Source organism: Equus quagga, chromosome 7 (assembly GCF_021613505.1).
Source record: "Equus quagga isolate Etosha38 chromosome 7, UCLA_HA_Equagga_1.0, whole genome shotgun sequence".
Taxonomy (NCBI): domain Eukaryota; kingdom Metazoa; phylum Chordata; class Mammalia; order Perissodactyla; family Equidae; genus Equus; species Equus quagga.
In genome coordinates this window covers 116,545,642-116,568,028 of record NC_060273.1, presented here as the reverse complement: position 1 = coordinate 116,568,028, position 22,387 = coordinate 116,545,642, and the positions used below count along the sequence as shown (strand labels likewise).

The 22,387-nt window shown below is 34.0% G+C and overlaps 1 protein-coding gene across 5 annotated transcripts in view; it reads right to left on the bottom strand.

Moving 5' to 3' along the window:
* Window positions 1-22,387, bottom strand: part of LOC124241572 (uncharacterized) — a 130,933-nt gene that overhangs the window by 42,082 nt on the left and 66,464 nt on the right. The window contains exons 5-6 of one of the 5 annotated variants that reach the window (XR_006889254.1): window positions 15,754-15,857; window positions 239-366 (exon numbers count right to left, since the gene is read on the bottom strand). The exons of 3 other annotated variants lie outside the window; for them this stretch is intronic. The gene's annotated coding sequence lies outside the window, so the exon portion shown is untranslated. Of the gene's footprint in view, window positions 1-238; window positions 367-15,753; window positions 15,858-22,387 lie in introns of those variants that run through there. One more of the 5 variants, XR_006889253.1, reaches the window with a different exon arrangement.

Sequence of the window (22,387 nt, the reverse complement as noted above, 5' to 3'; positions counted from 1 at the left end):
GCTGCTTATTCAAGTTAAAATACATGAAAACTGGCAAGCAGTCCCATCGGGCTTATAAATAATTGTTTGTGCATATATGCCTCTCCTCACTCCTCACCAAATGACACTGGGCTTGGTGTTCAACTGGACTCTTTGAGGAATAATTTCTAGTACGTTAGCAGTAGCCAACATAATATCTATTAATTTTAGTCAAGTACCTCTCAAAATATAATTCCCCAGAAAGTCAACTTACTGATTTTGAAATCCTTTCATAAGAGGTTACAGTAGAATATGATCTCCGTAATTCAAAATGAATCTTGAGAAAGTAAACTGTAAATCAAATTTTTAGGAGAAATTCATAGTGAAGTTCACATTTGCCCATAAATTCTAGAAAGCAAAGAAAAATCAAAGTAAGGAGAAATGGGGTTTTTTTTTAACATCAGGCATATTTACAAGTGGCACGCATTAAGATTTAGAGACTACATGATGACTGACTTAGAGCTAATCAATGTACTCAATAACAGACAAGATACCCAGTCTTAAATAATTTATTCCATTATTTTGTAACTACACTTAAATTAATTCCAATTACAACCCTAAGTTCAAGACTTAAGAGAAAGAGAAGTTAATTCTACAAATTAAAACTCAAAAGAATAGAGCATTAATCTCCTCTGTATCTGCCTGTTTCATCTGTCCAATTCCCCACACCCACACTCCCTGTCTCTGTCATTGTACATTCAAGTCTAGAGTACTATCTAGTCTGATAGGGTTACTGTAAAATACAGATAGCTAGCAGCGTGACTTACTATTTGCTTTTCTTAGTTCCAAGAAAGAAGGATGCCGATACCAATGCAAAAGGGTGATCATTTTTGTATATATGTCTCTCCTCACCCCTCACCAAAGCTGTATCTTCACTGACATATATTCAATAGAAAATGTGACAAGTGCAGAATGTAACAACTGTTTGTATTTGTCTGTATTAGTACCACAACATATTTACCAATGGTGAAGGGATAGGTTCAAATTTATTTATTTATTTGTGTGTTGGTTTGTTTGTTTTATTTATTTTAAAGATTGGCACCTGAGCTAACATCCGTTGCCAATTTTTTTTTCTTCTTCTCCCCAAAGCCCCCCAGTACATAGTTATATATTCTAGTTGTAGGTCCTTCTGCCTCTGATGTGTAGGACGCCACCTCAGCATGGCCCAATGAATTGTGCTAGGTCCGTGCCCAGGATACGAACCAGCAAAATCCTGGAGTGCCAAAACAGAGGCGAACTTAACCATTCGGCCATGTAGCCAGCCCCAGGGAAAGGTCCAAATTCAGATTAGCAGCCTATCTGGCTTAAAACAAAATACATCTCCCTAAAGCGATTCTATATTGAAATAACTCATAACCATAAAAAGTAAGTATTTACGGGAGAGAAATCTAGAACAATAGTAATAGCAGCAAAATATTCCGCTTTTCATGTTCACTAACTTGGTGTTAACTTAAAGAAATGTGACATTGCTATCAGTGTAGTACAATGAACATGAAAAGGTACCCCATGTACAAAGAAAATATGAAAATCCCTAAAGACAACAGCAAAAACAAAAATTATGTTTTCTCTTTTCCTTTCGCATGCCCTTCATGTTAGCTTGAGAGAATATGACCTTGTTATCTACATACTATAATAAAAATAAAATTGGTTGCCAGTGTGCCTAGATGGAGGCTTCAAAAACAACTAAGTAAAACTGCATTTCTCTGTGCCTCATAGAAGACCCACCATACAGGACCCAGTTCTCATTTCCCTATGTCAGAAGCTGTACTAAATGCAGCTAAACAAGAAAAATATCTAAATAACTCTCAGAAGTAGCATACACAGATATTACATCTGTGTTGAAATCTCAAATCTTACATTATCTAAAGATTTAAACCACCTTTAGAACAGAATTTATTAAAATTCTAAATTTACATTGTGCTTATCTTTTTTGTAAGTGGATATATTCCTAGTAACATGTGTATATGTGAAATTACTCATATAAATAAAAGCATATAGTCATTTCAGGAATTAATAGAAAAACAGACATCTGCATGGAACATTTCCCTCATTAGATATTATCCTTTTAGCATATTTTTCCTATTTCTGATTTTACTACAAAATAAAATGAGCTGATTTTTACCCTTAAATTTCCCTATAATGTATACTGCCAATAATGCAAATACTTTAATTGCACATTAGAAGAATCTCATTTTCCTCTAAAAACTGCTATAGAAATTAGCCTCAAAGAGACCTCATAATACATAGAAAAACCAAGATAGGACAATGTCAAGTTGGCACACCAGTTAATACTAATTTAAAGATTACTTTTAAATGAAAAGCTAGCTTTTCAAAAATCCCAGGCAAGATCACATGGGTCACTAGAATGTTATTTGGCCACTTTCTAAATTAGTGCCAAACTGAATCAATTAGACAAGAATCAATTAGCAAAAAACTATACACTAATCAACTGACTTAACAACTAGCCAAATTGTATATTCAAAGAAACAATTCACTCTTTTCTCAGAATAGTCACATTTGGGGCTAGTGGGAGTATAAATTGGCACTTTTCTAGAAAGCAATTTGGCGTAATATATCAAATGTTGGTGTTCATTTTATTTGACCAGTAATCCTACTCCTAAGAACCATCCTAAGCAAATAAACATAAATGCAAATAAAGTTTTTATATATAAAGATGTGCATTCCAACATTACTTATTGGAGCAGAAGGGAAAAAATGCAAACCTCCAAAGAGATTAGTTTTTAAAATGAATATTATGCAGCCATTTAAATTACAATTATGAATAAAATATAATGACCTAATAAAATTCTTACAACATATATACAAATTGCACCAAAATATTTACAGTGATTACCTTTGGTTGGTATAACTATAGGTTATTTTTATATGTCTTTTTCACATTTTTAGGAGCCAATACTGCTATTCAAGAAGCATTGAATATTCTACAGTGAACTATTATAAATAAAGGATTTTGGTTAGAAGCCATTTCATTGAGCGACAGTCATAAAAGATTTCACATGTATAGTGAAGAAAGGATTGCTGGTCATAAGTGGACGATTGTCATCAGCTGGCTTCTCCTGAAGCACCAAGGACAGTAGTACAGTTCCCCTGTTAATGTCTAACAACAGTCAAATTAGTAGACCGTTCATCTTAACAATTTGTATTTTCATCTAAACGTGAGTTTATTTAACAAATGGCTGCACTTCTCAGTAGGGACACTTAGGACAACAAAACTGTTTGAAAAAGGGATAGGAATCAATATTTATTGTGTGTGTGATACACATGATGCTAAGCCCTCTACATATTTCATTTAATCCTTACAACTCTATAAGGTAGGTATTATTATCCCCATTTTTCAAAGGGAACTGAAGCTCAGAGAGGTTAGGGAACTTATCTAATTTCACAAAGCTAGCAAATAGACACAGTGGAATTTGAATCCAGCTTCTCCATATGCAGAACCCCTAATGGTATTAGTGAAGAAAATTAATAACTAGAATGATGGAATTGTTCATATTGCATAAGATAATAGTCTTGAAAATATTTCAACTGTAAAGCACAAAATAAATAATTTTGAAAAATGCAGTTGCTAATTTACTGGTCATTAATAGTTTTTAACGGATTCCACACAGTCAAGAGAAAGGCAAATAAATATGTTAACTAATGTTCAATGAGATAATACCTAATATTAACTGTTTCTGGAAATAATAGGTGTTTAATAAACACTTGGGGTATTGAACCAAACTAACCTGAGACTGGCTGATGAAAATAAAAATAGAAACAAATAAATGAATATCTCCCTGTCACTTTCCAAAAGATACACGAACACACTCTCACTCAAGATATAAAAAATTAAACTGATTAAATTATAATATGTAAATAATATGTTAAAACAATGTTGATCATTAGATAGAAAATGTGGGGGAGAGGTAATTACATACATACAGAGTAAACAAATCTCACACACAAGGTAATGCATTTAGTCCCTAGTAAAATCAATACTATAAGGATCTAGGAGCTGATAAAATAATTAAGAAGTTTCCATTTTAACTCTTAAAATCCAACAATTAAAAATTTAATCTGAAAGTTACTTCCCTTTAAATAAAGCATTCCAGTGATTTCTAAAATTTTCCTATTTGGATAAAATTATTTGAAATCATAGCTCCTAACAATTTAAATAATCTCTTAAAATGCTGCTAACCAAGTCAGAGTTAAATGGCTATGGTTTTGATTCACAAAGATCTGATCTAAATAATTTCTGTCTATTTTTACCTATATATAAAACCTGCACCATCTATACTATTAAGATGATTAAACCAAGTTAAGGCCCACATGTCCTGTAAATTTCCAAAGGTAAAAAATTTTTGTTGCTGGCAAATGCACCAGGGTCAAGTTTTCATAAGCTAAAACAGACAGGCCAATTTAAACTGTTACAATCAAGGAGCAAAGTAGGACTAAACACACACTCTAAGTGTATAAGTATGCTTAAGTGTATACATATTTAACAATGCTTAATCTACTCTTAAATACCAAACACACAAATATACAAAATAAAAACAAAACTACCCCTTTTAACATACAAAGGAATTAACACTATCTGGTACAATAACAGACTTTAGGTGTGTTGATATTCTGGATGGCAGACCCAGCTCAGCCACTGTTCAAATTTAAACCCCATTACAGCATGGATAACCCATTCATTGATATTCAAGAAATTAATTAGCACCCCCCCAGATCATTTTCACAGTTTATTTTGAGTTTAAATGAGACTAATTTATAAAAATTATATCAGTATGCCCTATGTCTTTTTTATAATTATAAATCATATAATTTAAATGAATAAACAGAACCAAAAGATGGATCAAAATTAGAGATTATTGACCAAAAGAGAGTTATAAATAAGATGGAAAGGATTAGCAAAATCTATTGAGCTGTACTTATAAAATTAATCTCCTCTAATGTTTCAATAATTATATTTTTCAGGCAATTTTTGTGTAAAATTGTCAATCATCACATTTATAGCTTGTATAAGATTTGTAAATATAGATCAAATTTTAACCAGTTCAGAGAGTAAAAAATGTTTTAAAAAAAAGAATCATATAGTAATTTCTGAAAACGTGTTAACAATTTGTCACAGTGACTCAGATGCTAAGGTTGCTCATCCTACTCATTGTTACATTCCCAGAACAAGCATAGTGCCTGCAACACTCCAAGTAGTCACTCATATCAAACTGAGGTTTCATCCTTCAGCGGGCTGTGCCAAATTATTTTTTAAGTTAAGACATCCCGAACACTCTAGTGCATGTATGCCTATATGGAATTTTCTGGGAAGAGGATTAATACCTTTCATCACAGACTCAGATCACTATATGACACCAAAAAAGTTAAAAGCTACAGATCTAAAGAAAATATGGACATGCTGAATGTAGTCTGTGTCTCAAACACAGAGTAGAGAGCTAAGGCACCTCTAGAAACAGTTCAGAAGAGAAAGGTCAACTCTGGAAGAAAAATAAAGCGGTTTTTTTGGTTGCATTTTTCTCATCTGTTTGTTTGTTGCCCTTTTTGTTTTGCATATGTTAACCAAAATTAGAAGATTATTCAATTCTTCATTTAATGCAACAGGCACAAATGAGGCCACTGATAAAGTAACAGTAGAGCACACTTTAGAAAGGAACACTACTGTTATCATTAAGGATGCCTAAACAAGAAGAACAAGTATGAGGATGCATAAAATACCTTACTAGATAATTCTCCTTAGAATCCAGAGTTAGCTTATTAAATATTCTTTTTATTAATTTCTGTAGTCCCTGCTTGCTATAACTCAGTAAAATAGTGGCTAAACTTCACATGATAAAGGAAGCTAAATTTCACATCAATTCTCCCTCTACATATCTCTTAAAATCTTCTTTTAATTTTGAGCATCCTTATTTTGCAGGTAAACACCATACAGCCCTACCCCACCAAGCTCACTATATGTGCCCATCCTCATGCCAACTGTAACTAAAATGCTATAATTCCATATCATTAAATTAAGCAAGAGCCAAGTTTCAGACTTTACACTGTCTGATTACTAAGATCACATTAGCTCACTACTAGTGGTTTAGTCACTGTATCAACTATTGGTATTAAATCTTTGGATGCAATGAAAGTTAACAATGCAATTTTTATGTCACAAAAAAATCATTCAGTCTGTTTTCCCTCTTTGATTACAGTTCATTTAAGGGAAAAATGTTGCTGTATGGCTTGACAATGTTTTATGTGTCCTCGGCTGATAGAACACACAAAACGTTTCAATAGGCCCATTTATTTGAGCAGACATATTAAATAATACTTTAAATGTGAACATGCATGTCATAAATTTTGTAGTCTCTTTAAAGTAGGATAAATCTGGTATTTAAAATAGTCTTTGTTCAAAGCCATTTTTTTTCTAACAGTCATAAAGGGACTCTGATTTGAGCGGCATGAACAATGCCAGCATCATCATTTTAATGTTATCCATATGGGCTTCTAATAATAGATAAGAGTCTACATTTGTATTATATGTCTTAGAGACATTTAAAATCTAGATAAGGAAAGGCTGATTTCATTGGCCCCATAGTTAAAGGAAAGCAGACCCTAATTAAAAGAATTCTGTTCTGAATTAACTAGTTTGACATGTGCTAATTGACAGTTCCTGTGAAATGGTTCTAATTAAAGTCAATATGTCTTTTTCAATTAAAAGGAAATTAAGAATATACTAATATACATTAACAACTTAATCTGCCTTCAATATCCCATACATCAGCTGCTTTTTCTCCCCCCTAACGTTATTGGAGAACCATCTGACATGAATCATCTACTGTTTGCTTATGGTATCTCATTATTACTTCACACGAGCACAGCAGTAGTATATGTCCCCTTGAGGAAGAGGATAACCTACACATGCTTCAATTTTCAGAGCTCTCAAGTCTTAGTTCATTAAAAAATAAGCCCACCTTTTTTAATTTAAAAAATGGGCATTCTTAGAATCTTTGCTAACTGAAAACAAAGGCAAGTGTTCTCAATTAGTTGGTCTTTTTACTATAGGCTTTAGAGGTAATTGCATTCTGCTGGAAAGAAGGCTGGACTATGTTTTCATCATTTGGCTTGATTCAAAGTAAAGCTTGATTTGAGCAATATACAACAGAAAACATCTTTCAAATCATGTTCTGTTTCCCAAGTGAAACTTTGGGGAAATCTCAGGTGGGAATACTTCACATTGTATATATAACAGGAAAATAGAAAGCAAGATTGCTTAAATGCCAGCTCTAACAGAAGGCCCATCATATTCATAGAAAATGTAGCATTAGAGAAGCTGTTCATAGCAACATAATTAAATATTCAAATGTACATTACTAAGGCTATGATGTTAGCAATTTTAATGCTAGAGAAAATATTAAACTCAAGCATCAATACTAAAGTACAGAGCATTAACATCAATGAAGAACTATAGAAAAGATTAAAACCATTTGTTTCTTATTAGATGATTATAATTTAGATATTTTAATTATAATATATTTTTAAAGAAAGTTTTTATAATAGCAAGATACTATATGCAGTTCTTTCATATGATATAGCTTATATTTTGATAGGAATTCCATCACAACCCTCTTTTACCAGAGTTTAAAATTCAACCATAAAATGTGGCTACTTATAGAATGAGGAAATTATTTTACTTAATTTCACCAAAACTAGCTTATTCACATTTAACACAGACAAAGAACAAAGGTAAACAAGTCATTTCCACTTCTGCACTTTTATTCACTTACATTTTTAAAAGATAAAATTTGCTATCACCTGTAGCATTCTGAGTATCTGTGGGACAGGCGGAAAGACAGTAAGCCAGCCAGTCAACCCAAGATCTCTCATTGAATGTGTTTTTTCCCTAAATGTACTCTATTATTCTCTTCTGAGTAGTTGCAAAAAACTTTAATAAGAATAATCTTAAGTGGGACTCTAAAAACAGTTGAAGTCTAATGAATTTCCAGAATGAGTAAATACACATTAACACATGTTCAAAACAGCACCTCCTTACAATTATAAATAAAATCAGACTCAATAGTCAAAATGCAGTGCTATTTATCACCCTGTAGAGCCTCCAGTTTGATTTTCAGTCCTAGGATCTTGCTCCTCAAGCTGGCATAGACTGGAAATGTGCAGTAACAGCATGTACTCAGCTTTTTGAAATGGGAGAGAAGCCAATGCAGCAACTTTTCTGCCCCATTAAAGATCATTGTCTATAGCAGGTCTACACAACATAAGGCCTACAGACTTCACACGGCCATGAAGCAATTGTTCATGACCCACCCACATATTTGAGAAGGAGGAGCAAGTAGAAAAGACAGGTAATATGGCACCCAAGTCAGCAACAAGAGATAGAACAAGGCTGTTCTACAGACTCCACCTCTCATTTCACAGTTTACAATTACAATGCCCATATCTAAACCCAGGATAAAAATCAGTGTGATGTGTCAACCCTTCCAACAAAGGCATTCACTGTACTAACACTAGACTAGTATAAAAACTTCCTAGAGGGCAGGAACTGTATTGAACTAAACTAGGAAAACCCTATAGCATTCACCTGACAGCTTATACTCTGAGCTGCCAGCAAGTATTTCTTGATGATCCTCATGGTTTATATTTTCTTTAAGAACTTGTTTTCATCTATTTCTCATGCTCCTGTCATTTAATCACCAACGGGTGACCATAAAACTTACTGTCCAAACTGGAACACTTTTAAGAATGAACATGGAGGGGAGTGATGTCACAGAAGACGGCAGAGCAGGAAGCTCTAGAATCAGTCCCTCCACCTAACCAACTACTGAACTAGTAAGAACCATTAGAATCAACTATTTCAGAACTCCGAAGTCTAGTTGAACACTTGTAGCATCCAGGGGAGTGGAATGCTTGATGAAGAAAGAGACTGGTAAATTTTGGTGAATTTCATCATTACACGTAACAGCTACAATCCTCAAGCCCCACTGAAAGTAACCATGAGCATGATGGCCTGAATTCCTGAAGCAGCTCTGGCATCAGGGTGGACAATAGGGTCCTTCTCCTCCAAACACCAAGGTTTTGTGTTTTGATCTGCCTGGTAGTTCACTGAGGGGCTGGCACAGAAGCTATTCATTGGTTCAACCCTCATGGGTTAAAGCATATTCCCTGGCATTGCTGAAGGAAGTGAAAGTGATAGAATTCTCTTTTAAATTTTTGTTCTCTTGTTGGACCCAAGCATTTAAGGAAATCTCTATCAGGTCACTGGTTGACCACAGAGATAACAGAACATAGACTTCAGTGACCACACGTGACAAGGAATGTACTCTTTGCAAAAGCAATTCGAAAGTCACTAAACAAATGAACACCTGCAGCCTTCATCAAGCAACAACAGTAATTCATGGTGTATAGGGGAGAATATGATTTCCAGAATTACATTAACATATTCAAAATGTCTAGACCTCAACAAGAAATTACAAAGCACACAAAGAAATAGAAAAATATGACTCATTCAAAGGAAAAGAAAAGAAATTGACAGAAACCATCCTAAGGAAGCCCAGACATTGAACTTACTAGACAAACACTTTAAGCTTACTGTCTTAAATATGCTCAAAGAGCTGAAGAAAACCATGGACAAAGAACTAAAGGAAATTAGGAAAACGATATATTAGCAAGTAAGCTATATCAACAAAGAGACAGAAATTATTAAAAAGATCAAAACAGAAATTATGGAGCTGAAAAGTACAATAGACAAAATAAAAACTTCACAAGAGGCATTCAACAGCAGATATGAGCAGGCAAAAGAAAGATCATCAAATCTGAAGGCAGTGCAATCTTAACCGCCCAGTCTGAGGAGCAGAATGAAAACAAAGAAAAATGAGCAGGGCCTGAGAGACTTACTGGACACCATTAAACATATCAACATATTCATTATGGGAGTCCCAGAGGAGAAGAGAAGGAAAAAGAGGCAGAAAAAAAACTTGAGGAAATATTGTCCAAAAACTTCCCAAATTTGATGACAGACATGAATATACACATCCAAGAATCTCAAAAAATTCCAAGCAGGACAAACTCAAAGAAATCCACGCTGTCATCAAACTGCTGAAAGACAAAGACAGAGAGAATCTTGAAAGCAACAAGAAGGAAATGATTCATCACTTACAAGCCATTCTCAAAAAGACTAATAGTCTATTTATCATCAGAAACTATGGAGACCAAACAGCAGTAGGAAGTTATATTTAAAGAATTTAAAGAAAAATGTCAACCCAGAATTCTGTATTTGGCAAAATGATCCTTCAAAAATGAAGAAGAAATTATGACATTGCCAGATACATAAAAGCTAAGGGACTTCCTTACTAGTAGATCTTCTCTATAAGAAATACTAAAGGGAGTCTCTCAGGTTGAAATAAAACAATACTAGACAGTAACTCAAAGCAATACAAAGAAAGGAAGATCACTGGTAAAGGTAACTACACAGGAAAATGTAAAATCTAGTATTATTGTATTTTTGGTATGTAACTCCTATTTTTATTTTTTTAAATCATTTAAAAAGACAAATCCATAAAAAATAATTATGAATCTATGTTAATGTGCAGACAATGCATAAAGATACAATTTGTGACCATAAAACATAAAGGAGTGGATGAAATTAGATAGGAGTAAAGTTAATGTATGCTATTTAAGCTAAATTGGTATGAATTCAACAGGCTTTTATAAGTTCAGGATGTTAACTGTAATCGCCATGGTAACCACTAAGAAAATAACTAAAAATATACACAAAAAGAAATGAAGAGGGAATCAAAATGGTATACTAGAAAAAAATCAATCAAACACAAAGAAGGCAGTATTGGAAGAACTGAGGAACAAAAAAGACATAACACATAGAAAACAAAGAGCAGAATGGCAGAAATAAGTCCTTCCTTAGCAGTAACTACTTTAAATGTAAGTGGCTTAAACTCACCAATTAAAAGACAGATACTGGCAGACTGAACTTTTTGAAAAAACATGCTACAACTGTGTGCTGCCTATAGGAGACTCACTTTAGACACAAAGATACAGACAGGTTGAAAGTACAAGTATGGAAAAAGATATTCCATGCAAATAGTAACCAAAGGGGAGCCAACCTGGCTATACTAATATCAGACAAATGGATTTTACAGCAAAAACTACTGCAAGAGACAAAGAAAGACATTTTATAGTGATAAAAGAATCAATTCATCAAGAAGATATAACAATTATAAACATATACACACCAAAAAACAGAGTCTCAAAATATATGAAGCAAACAATGACAGAACAGAAGGGAGAAACAGACAGTCTACAATACTACTTGGAAACTTCAACAGCCCACTTTCAATAATGGATAGAACATGTAGACAGAAGGTCAGTATGGAAATAGATGACTTGAACAACACTATAAACCGACTAGACCTAACAGACATATACAAAACGCTCCACCCAACAATGGCAGAATATATAATCTTCTCAACAGCATGTGAAACATTCCCCAGAATAGACCATATGCTAGGCCAAAAAACAATTCTCAAATGTAAAAATCCTTAAGTTATACAAAGTATCATATCTGACCACAAGGAAATGAAGCTAAAAATCAATACCAGAAGGAAAAGTGGAAAACTCTCAAATACACAGAAATCAAATAACACACTCTTAAGCAACCAATAGATCAAGGAAAGAATCAGTAGGAAAACTAGAAAATAGCTTTAGATAAATGCAAATAAAAACACAACACACCAAAACTCATGGGATACAGCAAAAGCAGTGCTCTCAGGGAAATTTATAGCTGTAAATATCTACATTAAAAAGAAAAAGATCTCAGGGGTCAGCCCCACGGCCAAGTGGTTAAGTTCGCGCGCTCCACTTCGGCAGCCCAGGGTTTCACTGGTTCGGATACTGGGCACAGGCATGGCACCACTCATCAGGCTACAATGAGGCAGTGTCCCACAAGCCACAACTAGAAGGACCCACAACTAAAATATACAACTATGTACTGGTGGGATTTGGGGGGGAAAAGCAAATAAAAACAAAAAAAGATTGGCAACAGTTGTTAGATCAGGTACCAATCTTTGAAAAAAAAAAGAAAAAGACCTCAAGTCAACAACCCAACTTCACACCTTAAGGAAATAGAAAAAGAGCAAATTAAACCCAAAACCAGCAGAGGGAAGGAAATAATAAAGATTATAGCAGAGATAAACAAAATAGAGAAAAGCAATACAATCAATGAAACCAAAAGTTGGTTCTTTGGGGAAAAAATCAATAAAAATGACAAATCTTTAGCTAGACTCACTAAAAAAAGGAGAGAGAGAAGATGCAAAACTAAAATAAGAGGATGAAAGCAGAGTCATTACTACTGACCTTACAGAAATCAAAAGAATTATAAGAAATTACCATGAACAATTTTATACCAACAAATTAGAAAATCTAAATGAAATGGGCAAATTCCTAGAAACATACAAATTACCAAAATGACTCAAGAAGAAGTAGGGAATCTTAACAGACCTATATCAAGTAAAGAAAATGAATCAGATAATAAAAATCTCCCAATAAAGAAAAATCAGGACCATATGGCTTCAGTGGTGAATTCTATCAAATATTTAAAGAATAATTATAACATATGTACCCCTATGTTCATTGTAGCACTATTCACATTAGCCAAGACAGGGAGACAATCCAAGTGCCCATCATCTAATGATTGGATAAAAAAGATGTGGTATATACATATATATATAATGGAATACTACTCAGCCATACAAAAAGACAAAATCATCCCATTTACAACAACATGGATGGATCTGGAGGGTATTATGCTAAGCAAAATAAGCCAGACTGAGAAAGACAAACACCAGATGATTTCTCTCATATGTGGAATATAAACAAACACATGGACAAAGGAAATAGTTCAGTGGTTACCAGGGGAAGGAGGATAGAGGGTGGGCTCAGGGGGTGAAGGGAAGCACTTAAGTGGTGAAATACAAGAAATATGTACAACTGAAATTTCACAATGATGTAAACTATTATGAACTCAATAAAAAAATGGAAATAAAAGAAAGAATAATTAACACCATTCCTTCTCAAACTCTTCCAAAAAATCAGAGGGAAAACTTTCTAACACATTTTACGACCTTAGCGTTAACCAAATACCAAAGCCAGACAAAGACATCATAAGAAAACTACAGACCAATATCTCTTATGAATAAACACACAAAATTCCTTAACAAAACACCAGCAAACCAAATCCAACAGTACATTAAAAAAATTATATACCATGATCAAGTGGGATTTAATTCAGGAACGCAAAGGTGGTTCAACAAATGAAAATAAATCTATGTAATACACACCACAATAACAGAATGAAGAAAAAAACTACATGATCATCTCAATACATGCAGAAGGAGCATTTGACAAAATTCTATACCCTCTCATGACAAAAACACTCACAAACTAGGATAGACGGGAACTTCCTTAACATGATAAGGAGCATTATGAAAAACCCACAGTCAATATCATACTCCATAATGAAAGAATAAAAGCTTTCCCTCTAAGATCAGGAACAACACAAAGATGCCCACTTTCACCACTGCTATTCAACATTGTACTGGAAGTTCTAGCCAGAGCTATTAATCGAGAAAAAGAAGTAAAATGCATCTAAATTGATGATGCCTCCTAAAGGTAAAAAGAAGTAAAACTATCTGTTTGTAGATGACAGGATTCTATATATACAAAATGCCTAATAATCCACAAAAAAAGACTACAAGAGCTATAAACAAATTAATTAAAGTTGCAGGGTACAAGATCAACACATAAAAGTCAGTTGTGTTTCTATACAGCAGCAATGAACAATCTGATAAGGAAATTAAGAAATCAATTCCATCTAGAGTAGCATTCAAAAGAATAAAATACCCAGGAATAAACTTAACCAAGAAAGTGAAAGACTTATACCTTGAAAATTACAAAACATTGCTGAAAGAAATTAAAGAAGACCTGAACAAATGAAAATACACCCCATGTTCATGAACTGGAAGACTTAACATTGTCAAGATGACAATAATGCACATTGTAAACAACAGTTCCTCAAATTTACATGAAACTGCAAGGGACCTCAAACAGCCAAAACAATATTGAAAAAATAAAACACTGTTGGAAGACTCACACTTCCCAATTTCAAAACGTACTATAAAATAAAACTACAGTAAACAAAACAGTGTGGTACTGACATAAGGATAGGTATAGAGACCAAGAGAATAGAATTAAGAGTTCAGAAAGAAACCCAACCATGTATGGCAAATTGATTTTTGACAAGACCATTCAACAGGGCAAGAATAGTCTCTTCAAGGGGCTGGCCCTGTGGCCGAGTGGTTAAGTTCGCGGGCTCCGCTGCAGGGAGCTCAGTGTTTCGTCAGTTTGAATCCTGGGCGCGAACATGGTACGGCTTGTCAAGCCACGCTGAAGTGGCGTCCCACATGCCACAACTAGAAGGACCCACAATGAAGAATATACAACTATGTACCGGGGGGCTTGGGGAGAAAAAGGAAAAAATAAAATCTTTAAAAAAAAAAAATAAGGAATAGTCTATTCAACAAATGGTGCAGGGACAAATAGATAACCACAGACGAATAATGAAATTGGACCCAGACTTTACTTATTATACAAAAATTAACTCAAAATAAATCGCTGACCTAAATATAAGAGCTAAAACAATAAAACTAAAGAAGAAAACACTAAAAACTATCAGAAGAAAACACAGGAGTAATCTTCATAACCTCAGATTTGGCAATGGATTCTTAGATTTGACACCAAAAGCATAAGCAATAAAAGTAAAAATAGACAAATTGGATTTTATAAAAATTAAAATCTTTTGTACGTTAAAGAACATTATCAAGAATGTGAAGGGACAACCTACAGAATGGAGGAAAAGTTTTGCAGATCATATATCTGTTAAAGGTTAATATCCAGAATATATAAAGAACCCTTACAACTCAACAAATAGACAAACAACCCAAATTAAAAAATGGGCAAAGGACTTGAATAGACGTTTCTCCAAAGAAGACACAAATAGCCAACAAGCACATGAAAAGATTTTCAACATTATTGGTCATTAAGGAAACGCATGATGAGAAAATACTTCACACCCACTAGGATAGATTTAATAAAAAAATAATAATAAATCACAAGTGTTGGGAAGGATGTAGAGAAATAGGAACCCTTGTACATTACTAGTGGGCAGGTAAAATGGTACAGCTGCTGTGGAAAACAGTTTGGCTGTTCCTCAAAAAGCTAAACACAGAATTACCATATAACTCAGAAATTCTGCTCCTAGGTATATACCTAAGAGAAATAAAAACATAGGTCCACACAAAAACTTGTACATGATTGTTTATAGTAGCATTATTCATAATAGTCAAAAGATAGAAACAGTCCAAATGCCCATCAGTGGATAAGTGGATAAACAAATTGGGGTATGTAGGTGTGTGTGTGTGCCTGTGTATGTTTGTGTGTGTGTGTACAATGGAACATTATTCAGCCATAAAAAGGAATGAAGTACTGACACATGCTACAACTTAGATGAGCCTGAAAAACATTATGCTAAGTGAAAGAAAGCAGACACAAAAGGTCACATATTGTGTGGTCTACTTAAATAACTGCTTACAAGCTTTTGTGTGGTTTTCTTTCAAACACCATGCATTTTTCAAATAGTGATATTATATTTACATGGATTTAAGCTAGAATCTCCGCAGGGTTTCATATATGTGGCTCTTCTTTTCGGGACTTCAGTCTCTTCTATTTCAATCTCTTCTCTAATGCTTGACTTTTGTCTTATGAAGAAAAAGAAAAGTACAATTATCCATCCAAATCTAGCATTAAACTACAATTATTTTAAAGTGAGAAAATACGACCAAGTGCATGAGGAAAAGGCAAATAAAGTGAGAACCTCTCCAAAATTCTAAGATGTGAGCCTTAGAAGTGCACAATTTCTATAATGAATTTACATGTTTACAAAGTTTTCACCAAGAGACAGAAGAACCCAGGTTTGGTTAAGATCATGTAATGGAGGTAAATTAAGAATCCTAAAATAATACCTACCTTTTTATGCTATTTGGAAAAAATAATTTATTCCAAATTTTTTACTCTTTAATATATAAATACACTTACTATATAAAACTTTGTAATAAATTATATTTGTATATACAAATATGGCTATTATTGGGCATCTAATTTTTAAGAGAAAAATTTATTTCAAAACACTACTAACTCAACTAGCTATGAATTATTTTGGAAATGCTCTCCTCAAACAAATTTTCTGAATCTGTTTTACAACTTTATAACTAGGAAAAGAATGTTTTGGGGATACTATAAACTAAATACAGTATACGTTTCTCAAAATTGTTGTAAAAGATAGAGGGTATTATTGTTAAACACCATGACTATAATGTGAACAAGAAGAAAAAACTCAACATCCCCACGCCGAAAGATTAGAGAGGAAAAAAATGAATGAATTACTTCTTCAAGACTAAGTATCCATTTTTCAAATATCGTTATTAGCTATCCCTGAAAGTTAATAAAATCAAAGTTAAACAAATAAAAAGAAACTCTGAATTCCTTTATTCATTCATAGACAGTAATATAAAATAAACACAAAACCCACATTTCATCTTTATCTTTACATAAATAATTAGCAAAGCATTCGGTTTATGTCTTGCTCTGATCAAGCATGCTTGTCTGTGAGGAAAAGACTAACTCACAGCTAGCAGTTAACTAGTTAACTGTTAAAGCTAACTAAGCCCATCCTATGAATTCTAGAGACCAGGGAAAAGGCTTTTTTTTTTTTTAAGATTTTATTTTTTTCATTTTTCTCCCCAAAGCCCCCCAGTACATAGTTGCATATTCTTCATTGTGGGCCCTTCTAGTTGTGGCATGTGGGACGCTGCCTCAGCGTGGTTTGATGAGCAGTGCCATGTCCACATGCAGGATTCGAACCAACAAAACACTGGGCCACCTGCAGTGGAGCGTGCGAACTTAACCACTCGGCCACGGGGCCAACCCCCAGGGAAAAGGTATTTTTGCAAGAAGTCTATTCAATTCAAATCAGAATTGGGGACATGGCATGGCTTGGTCTTGGTGGGAGGAATCCTCCTCTTAGTCAGAATCACTTTTATTCAAGTACTTCTGCTGTTATTCCCTTCTCTCTCTATCATGTCTACCTACCTTGAGACTTCCGAAATAGTTAAACATCCTCTTTTAATATATTCATTATGGAAAATGTTTGTTTGTACTGTTAAACAGATCGATATGTTTTCTACATTTATTTGTGCATGAGTTGAAAACAAGGTGTTTTTAATGTCTTTCTGGCTTTGCCACGTAAAGTAATTGCTCCCAGGCATTCTTAATTTACATACCATGACTTTTGTCATATTTTTCTCTTGTTGTTCTTGTTAATTGAATATTCATCTTTGGTATCTCAAAGCACAAGGTTTCTCCTGATTCTGATCCCTTTATAGGATTAAGCTCCCCAGGTGCATGGTAAAGAGACAGTTACTTCCTTGCCAGCAAAAGAAAAATATCCTATACGCAGGTACATAGGTCACTAAGCGTTTGCTTTAGTTAGCTTCCTCTTTACTGTGAATACACATATCTACATGAAATGGTGCCAATTTTCAATAGGGCAGCTTAGATACAGAGAAAACTACATGAGAAGAAATCCAGTGACAGAAATACCCTGTCCAAATGAGTGGACTTCTAAAATGTAGCCCTTTCTTAAATTTTTGCAAGACACTCAGTAGACTCCTTTTTCCGTTTTAAGATATAGTTCTTCCACATGCCTCAGTGATTAGTAGCTTTATCTAGTCATCCCCATAGACTGTGATAGATACCAAGTAACTCAAAGCCCAGCCTTCTGGCTGAGTTTCTATTAATGCAATGTGTAGGACGTGCATGATGACTGCTGAAGCGGGAGGTGACTTGGATAGCAGTGCAGATATTATGCTGTATTTGTTTAAGTTGCTGAGTGAAAGGCAAATCTTCCCACTCTCCTCATCACCAGAGCCGTGATTAAAACTCTGGCTGCCTGACACCAAATATAAGGTTGTGTTCTCTTCACCCAGCTGTTAATCTTTCAACTAATTGGTTTACAGGTTCTGAGAAAAGACATGCTCCTGTTCTAAATATATGGATGAAAGATCCTGATTTGGTAAATTCAATTAGATAGAAAATTGAGCTTTCTCTCTTAATTCCACATCACTGTAGAACAGTGACAACTAGAGGATCTTGGATTGTTAACTTGTTGAAACCTGTTTTTACTTATTAATTGACGCGTGTTTTATTGTCTCCTAAAAATTCATACTTAAACACATATACTATATTCAAGTACATTTAAAGTAATACATATTTATAAGTCTGAGATGATGTAATTTTGACAGAGATGACATCAAGAATGTGTGAAGAAAATTATAGCAAATGTAATAGCCTGAAATATCAGGAAAAGTCAATGTTAAGATTCTCAGTAGCTTTCTCACATTCCTCATGTTTTCACTAAACATGTCAGTAAATGTCTATACTGCATGATTTCACATAATTTGAATCAAGGGTCAATTAGAAAACATTTCAGTTTTAAGTTTGCTGATCAATGCACAAGTTTAAATAGCACATATGTCATTTTTACACTGGATTTTCTAACTGCTCTTTTTAAAAATAACCGAAGAAGTATTATGCTTCAGAGTTTCTTTAAAAATAAGTCTTATAACAAAAAAAGAAAACCATAATGATAATATTTGGAGGGGTATCCTGAAAAATAACTTTTCTTGGAACAACAAAGTAGTGTAAAGAAAGATTTAATAGTATTTCTTGCATTGTTTTTCTCTCTGGTTAAAACATTATACATAATATGATCTCATAAAACAAGTAGGAATGAAATTACAATTATTTTTATCACTTAAAAATGCAAAAATGGTTGAAACAATTTTTTTCACACTTTTGCAAAATTCTTACCTCTGCTCAAAGTTCCAAGTAAATATGTCATCTCCAAAGGAGAATTTTTCTGAAAGCTACAGATCTCTTTGAGGGATCTGAAGATTTGACTATGATTTGTACATTTCCAACCTATTTACTGCATATTAACATTGTCTCCATATTTAACTTGCAAAACTGCACAGCAAAACATCTAGTTGAAATGTACGAAATACAAAACTTCCTCTATGAGGCATGCCAATACCAGATACAGTTTTAATGAAACACCCACACTGCAAATAGAGGAGTGTAGAAGAAAGCAACAGGGCAGACACAAGTTGAGGGCAGCACAAGTGAAACAAAGACATGAAATCAACAGGAATGAATGTCATCGGATAAAGGCTCTTCAAAGACAAAAAATATCCTGAACTAAGAATTGGCACTAGTGTCCACTAATTATACCTAGGTAATTTTTTTGTATTCTACTAAAAGAATTTATATTCCCTGTCATGTTGTTGTCTAAAAGCCTTATGACTTTATGTATTGTCCTTTCGAAAAAAGCACAAAGATGAATTGACCTGGGTTCCCTTCATAAATTTTTGTTTGATTTAGAAAAACAGGAAAAAACAGGAAAAGAAGTGAAGTAGAGAGGAGAAAAAGGAAAAGAATGTACTGAAAAACACCTGAAAATAAGTATTACAGATCAATAATCTTTTCAAGTGAAATAAAGAAAAGTAGGTTTGGTAGGAAAGATCATAATTTTAGTTATAAGATATATCCTATAAAATTGTTTCATATGTGTGAACACGCGTGTGTGTTCCTTCAACCAGTTAACTCCAGTAAAGGGATGATGGGAATGGGTGATAGAAAATAAATGTTATTGATCTACTTCCAGCAACACGACAAAATGAGCTGCTCCTGCTCCAAACACAAAGAAATGCTGAATAAAACACAAACAAAAAATTCATAAATAGCTTAGAAATACCCAGGCTCCAGAAACAAAGAGGAAACTCAGAGACAGAGTTACAAGAGTACAAACTGGCATTATGACAACTTAGGGAAGTACAGAGTAGAAACAGGGCTTAAGAGCCAGTAGCTGAAGTTTTATGGTCCATATGTAGCTACAGAAAAAATGGTTTGAGGCCCACACAAGTAGGCGAGTTAGAATGCAATAATTGAGATACCCAAGTAAAAAGTTCAGATAATCAAAAGATTATTTATTCCATAAAAAGGGGTGTTAAAAACAAAAACAAATCTCTGCTCACAAGCCCAGGAGAGTAGCAAGGAAGCTGGTTCTCTGCCAAAAACTCTAGGTAGGAAAAAAGGTTCCCATGAAAGAGCAAAACCTAAGGATAGGTTTGGGGTCCAAATTTATATTACATGCATGATGGTAATCCCATGCCAGATAAAAAACAGATCCCAATAAGGAATTTTTTTTTTCCTTTTTCTCCCCAAAGCCCCCCGGTACATAGTTGTATCTTCTTCATTGTGGGTCCTTTCTAGTTGTGGCATGTGGCACGCTGCCTCAGCGTGGTTTGATGAGCAGTGCCATGTCCACGCCCAGGATTCGAACCAACGAAACACTGGGCCACCTGCAGCGGAGCGCGCGAACTTAACCACTCGGCCATGGGGCCAGCCCCATAATAAGGAATTTTTAATATACTATTATGGTATGATCTCCAGGGAATATTATTAAATGAAAAAGCTGGGTGCCAAACAGTGTGAATAATATGCATGTGTTTATCTAAGAAAGAAATACAAATATATAAGTGCACACATTTGGTTCCATTTAAAAGAAAAAAAAACAAAAGAGAGATAAATCAAAAGCTAATTAAATTACCTGTGGAAAAGAAAAGAAGAGGGTAGGAGGGAGAAGGATAGAACCCAGACTTCTCCAAATTTATCTTATTTTCTAGATTTGACTTTGAAACTATGTAAATATATAACACAATTATAAAACAAGGGGCCGGCCCTGTGGCCGAGTGGTTAAGTTCATGGGCTCCACTTCCGTGGCCCAGGGTTTTACCAGTTTGGATCCTGGGCAAGGACATGGCACTGCTCATCAAGCCATGCTGAGGTGGCATCCCACATGCCACAACTAGAAGGACCCACAACTAAAAATACAGAACTATGTACCAGGGTGCTTTGGGGAGAAAAAGGAAAAATAAAATCTTTTAAAAACAAAATTGAATCAAGAATTTAAAAAGCAATCCCCAAAATTTGAAAGTAAAATAAAACAAACTAATCTATGTATCAAGTTTATGGCTTAAACACACAGAGAGCAGTTATTTCAAGTGACTTCAGAATAGAGTAATTTAATTGTAAATCTTTAGTGGGATATACAACAAGGAACAAAAGAACTGCAACAAAATTTTAAACTATTTCAGTAACCATATTAATAGTAATGGCATGGTTATACTGATATTAACATAGAGACAGCAAATAATTGTATTAAGTTTACTAGGAACCAATGTTTTCAGCACAAGAGGGAAAACCGCAAACACAAAAATAAAAACAAGATAAGTAAAAACACTTTAGTCCCAAATTTGAATCAAAAATATCAGGATAAACCCATGAAGTGTTTTTTCTTAAAAAAAAAAAAAAAGTTTATATTTCCTAGCTGTTTATATTTCCACTAAAAAGACCTAGAAACAATGACCAATCCAGGGCATTGAGCACCCAAGCATCCAGATTGTGGTCTCTAAATGTCATTTTTACACTAAAAGGAACTAAGTTTACTCAGAACAGCTAATCCCAGATCTGGGGCAGGAAACACACAAGGTGAGCTTGAAATATCTTACTGTACCAGAAAACAAGGAAGTTATCAAAGGCTGATGGTGTTGTGTCAAAAGGGTTCAGAATCTAACTTGAAGAGATGGCAAAAAATGGGACAATTTATGGAAAAGATTATCATTTCAATAGATTAAAATATTAGATGTGTTAAAAATCCATATATTCATAACAATAATAAAAAATGAAAATTGATAATTGTCTTTTGAGAATGCTAAGGAACCAATTTATTTTGAAAACTGGTAAGTAAAAGGAAAGAATCATGCATTTTTTTCCTATCTTTTCTTTATTAACTGTACCTCAGTGTAATTGAATTGTTGATGAGGACAAGTTTTTCTTTATAGAAATATTCCTGCTAATAAATGAAAAAGAAAGTTAGATTTTACAACTCTGAATAGCACGATGAATCTGAGCAATGATCATCCACGTATGCTAAAATCATTAAGTAAATAGAAGATGAGGAACTTTACAATGTATGAATCAGGCTGACAATACCTGAAACTACTATCAATCTTAACATCACACACCAAAAAAGAGCAACCAGATGTTATATGCCTCCTGATATGATGCAATAGAAAGCATACAACACCACCTATGAAATATTCTTCCCCAA